The following is a 4,721-nucleotide window of genomic DNA, read 5'->3' as shown; positions in this document are numbered from 1 at the left end:
CCCATTTGGATAAGAGTGCACGCAGATGCGGGCCTCGACGGCTACACATTTCCTCGGGCGGCCGCCTCCCGGCCTCCGTGGAGCGCGGGATGCACGGTCCCATCGACAAGCCTCTCCCGTTTTTACCGTGGCGTCGCGGTTCACCACGGCGGGCGGGTCGGTCTCCTCCGCATAAAAAGGGGGACCCCCGCTTTTTGTTCCACGAAATCGCACAAGCTTTTTTCGCATCCACGGTTTGCCACCGCACACCAAAATGCCGATCCGGCTGCCTACTTTAGCCAACAGGTGGAGCCAGGCGCGCCGTACTTGCGCGGCACTTCCCACGTCCACCGAAGTCGGTGCCAAGGACCACTTTCGGCGCCGGAGCCGCGTACGAGCCTACTCGAGGCGGAAGAACGAAGCCAGCAAGGGCCTGGCCGCAAGTGCGTTCAATTGTCGGGACGTCCAAGTCCCTCGTTCTTCCGTGCTTCCTCTTTCGGCAAGTCGTTGCGGCACCTTCCCAAAGCGCGCAGACCCGCTAATCGCGACGAGCGCGACGTGGCCGTGCCGCCTTTCCCTCGGCAGCAAGCAAAACGCCTGGCAACGTCGACGCTCCCCTAACCGCGATCTCGCACCGTGTTTCGTGTGGCGAATTCAAAAGCCGGCCGGCGCTGCTGCAACCATTACGGTCGGTACGCATACGCCGCGGAGGGCGGGACGGTCATCGGAGCGTGCGGTTCCTCCATCGAGTACTGCGCACCTCGGCCGTCGCATCGCCGTGCCATGACCGGCCGCGCGTCAACGCGAACCGGTGCCAGCGAGATCCCTCGCCTGCAAGAACCGACCGGCAGCCTCCGTCACCCGAGGACGCGGAGGCGCTTGCCGCGGACGGCGGGACGGTATGCACTGGTGCACAGCGGACCCGTCACATCGCCAGTTCCTTGACCGACCGCCGACGCTTGTGCCGTTCCTCTCGTACTTGGCAGTCGCCGCGCGATTGTCGGGTCTCGTTCTTGCACGCTCGAACGGTCGGGAGGGCACTCGGCTGGCGTTTCGGGAACGCGCAGCCTCGCCTTCTACCGACGTAACCACGACTCGCCGTTCGCGCTCCGCCGCTCCTGTTTACAGTACTAGGCGGTCCCGCAGCGGTCGGGTCGCGCATTTCGAGCGCTTCGAGCCACGGTGCAGTGGCGGGTCGAAAGCCGACCTATGAGTGCGTTGCGCCGTTTGTACCCGCGTCCGCCACCTGGCCGACCGTCCAAGGTCGCGGTGTTGGCGTCCGCTGGGCGCAACAATTTGTCACGGGGTGCCGCTCCACATTCAGGCAGCCCCGTGGGGAAAAGCCGACCCCGCGTCCAAACGGGGTCAGCGGCAGAAAGTGTCGGGCGCAGACGCAGCTGAGGCGCTCACCCTTCACAATCCGTTAATGATCCTTCCGCAGGTTCACCTACGGAAACCTTGTTACGACTTTTACTTCCTCTAAATGATCAAGTTTGGTCATCTTTCCAACAGACCGGCGCAACCGAAAGGCCGCGCCGGACATCGGTCCGAAGACCTCACTAAATCATTCAATCGGTAGTAGCGACGGGCGGTGTGTACAAAGGGCAGGGACGTAATCAACGCGAGCTTATGACTCGCGCTTACTGGGAATTCCTCGTTCAAGGGGAACAATTGCAAGCCCCTATCCCAATCACGAAAGAAGTTCCACGGGTTACCCAGTCTTTTCAGACAGGGATAAAGACACGCTGCTTCCTTCAGTGTAGCGCGCGTGCGGCCCCGGACATCTAAGGGCATCACAGACCTGTTATTGCTCTGTTTCGTGCGGCTAGGAGCCGCTTGTCCCTCTAAGAAGGTTGTAAGGTGCTGGGAACCCCGCACCTATTTAATAGGCTAGAGTCTCGTTCGTTATCGGAATTAACCAGACAAATCGCTCCACCAACTAAGAACGGCCATGCACCACCATCCACCGAATCAAGAAAGAGCTCTCAATCTGTCATCTGTCAATCCTCCCAGTGTCCGGGCCGGGTAAGTTTTCCCGTGTTGAGTCAAATTAAGCCGCAGGCTCCACTCCTGGTGGTGCCCTTCCGTCAATTCCTTTAAGTTTCAGCTTTGCAACCATACTTCCCCCGGAACCCAAATACTTTGGTTTCCCGGAAGCTGCCCGCCGAGTCATTTGAGTAACTCAGGCGGATCGCTGGTTGGCATCGTTTATGGTCAGAACTAGGGCGGTATCTGATCGCCTTCGAACCTCTGACTTTCGTTCTTGATCAATGAAAACATTCTTGGCAAATGCTTTCGCAGTAGTTCGTCTTGCGACGGTCCAAGAATTTCACCTCTAGCGCCGCAATACGAATGCCCCCGTCCGTCCCTCTTAATCATTACCTCGTATTCCAAAAACCAACAGAACAGAAACGAGGTCTTGTTCTATTATTCCATGCAAGTTTATTCAGGCGACTCGCCTGCGTTGAGCACTCTAATTTTTTCAAAGTAAAAGCACCGGCCATCTCGAGGCACACAATGAAGTGCACCAAGAAAGAACCGGCATGATGTTCAGTCCGAGCCGTCGCATCGGGTAGATGCACTACTCGTCTGGAACTGAGATCCAACTACGAGCTTTTTAACCGCAGCAGCTTTAGTATACGCTATTGGAGCTGGAATTACCGCGGCTGCTGCACCAGACTTGCCCTCCAATTGATCCTCGTTAAAGGATTTAGAGTGTACTCATTTCAATTACGGGGCCTCAAAAGAGTCCCGTATTGTTATTTTTCGTCACTACCTCCCCGTGCCGGGAGTGGGTAATTTGCGCGCCTGCTGCCTTCCTTGGATGTGGTAGCCGTTTCTCAGGCTCCCTCTCCGGAATCGAACCCTGATTCTCCGTTACCCGTAACAACCATGGTAAGCAAGTAACCTACCATCGAAAGTTGATAAGGCAGACACTTGAAAGAAACGTCGCCGGCTCGTGGCCATGCGATCAGCACAAAGTTATCCAGAGTCACCACACAATACGGGCCGAAACCCGATCGATCTTGGTCTAATAAAAGCACCCGTTACCCAAAGGGCTCCAGGCTCACTGCATGTATTAGCTCTAGAATTGCCACAGTTATCCAAGTAGGAAGAAACGATCTAAGGAACCATAACTGATTTAATGAGCCATTCGCGGTTTCGCCTTATTTCGGCATGTACTTAGACATGCATGGCTTAATCTTTGAGACAAGCATATGATTACTGGCAGGATCAACCAGGTAATCGTTCGACTGCGCGTCGTCCTCGCCCTCGGCGGGCCGGACGCAGTCTGTGTGCGGCGGAGGCCACCTTCAGGCGCCCCAACACGCTTATTTTGCACTCCGAGATGACGGCGTTCGAGCTCGCTACGGCACAACCTTCCGAAAGACGAGTGGGAGCCGTGCGGCAAGAAGCACGTTCATGCTCGCTCTTTTTCGTTGCATCGACTCGGTCGCGCCGTGCGGTTGCCCAAGCCCGCTGCACTGTCGGTGGACCGGCCGGAACTAGCAACGGAGCCGAGACTGCAAAGCCGCCAGACGACGGGTCACGCCCGCGTCTTCGGCGCTTTCGCATCTGAATCGCCCGAGGACGACACGGAACACACCTCGATATCGTGGTAAAACGGCACCGTCCGACAACCAGCCCCTAACGCATCAAGCGGATGAGGCTGCAGACGACTGCCGTGGATTCCCCTGGAGCAGACCCGAGGACACGCTTGACGAGGCCGAAGCCCGCCGCATATCAGACACCCGGTCGCTTTCGCGTACGCCGCTCACGAGAACCCCCACATAATAGCAGCGATAAGTACCCAGACCTCCTTGGGCCCTAATACGAGCGTACTCGAGAAAATTTCACCGCGGGTGTGCCCCGAAACGTGTGGCATGTTGAGCGTGCCACAAGTCTACGTCGCTCTCAAACCCGCCGAGGTCGTAGAATTTGCGACCCTACTCACGAAATTCCCACCGAGGATACGGCCGCAAACGTACCGCACCTTGGGTAGGCCACGAGTTTGTGCAACACTACGCTGACGGCACAGCACCGAGGTCGTGCGCGCACGCACGGGAAAATTCCGCCGCGGTTTCTGCCGAAAACGTGAGGCACCACGACTCTCCGCAAGTTCGCGTCGACTGCGAAAGACCGAAGTCGTGAACGACGTGTCCGCTACTCGCCGCCGACACGCTGGACACCAAACGTACAACGACTCGACGGCGTCGTAGAGGCCCACGACGCGGTTTTCCTTAACGACGTCTCGGCGTGGCACCGACAGGTTAGAACGGCCGACCAACGTTCCCTGTCCGCCGTTCGGCTCAGTCGAAGGGCTCGGCGACTTCGGCAACGCTGCGAAGCCGCACGGTGACGCACGCCATGTCCCCATTTTTTTTTTTCTTTCTGCGTCTGCCGGGGTGCCCCTATAATAGCAGCGATAAGCACCCAGACCGCCGTGGGTCGCTCGCCCCGGCTGACGTGGTTTTTCGTACTCCTGCGGCGGTCGCCGTCAAGCACGTCCAAATACGCTACTTTCGTGGGCGCATTCACGCTCTTTCGCTTCGCCGGAGTGCCAGCACTCACTCTGCCAAAAACGGCGAACATCCGAGCGGCGGTTCCCACTTTTGCGTCGGCGTCGCAAACCCCGCCCCGGCAGACGAGGTTTGCCGTACTCGTGCGACGGTGGCCGGCGGGCACGTCGAAAGACGCCGATATCGTGCGCGAATTGGCGCACCTTGGCTTCACCGGAGTGC

At 58.2% G+C, this 4,721-nt stretch overlaps 1 non-coding gene across 1 annotated transcript; it reads right to left on the bottom strand.

The window, feature by feature from the left end:
* Positions 1-1,403: 1,403 nt before the first annotated feature.
* LOC142795952 (small subunit ribosomal RNA) lies at positions 1,404-3,224 on the bottom strand. The gene has a single exon (XR_012893432.1). It is a non-coding gene; the product is annotated as a small subunit ribosomal RNA (ribosomal RNA).
* Positions 3,225-4,721: the final 1,497 nt, after the last annotated feature.

The sequence above is a fragment of the Rhipicephalus microplus genome, unplaced genomic scaffold, assembly GCF_043290135.1.
Source record: "Rhipicephalus microplus isolate Deutch F79 unplaced genomic scaffold, USDA_Rmic scaffold_974, whole genome shotgun sequence".
Classification (NCBI taxonomy): Eukaryota; Metazoa; Arthropoda; class Arachnida; order Ixodida; family Ixodidae; genus Rhipicephalus; species Rhipicephalus microplus.
This window is presented reverse-complemented; position numbering and strand designations above follow the sequence as displayed.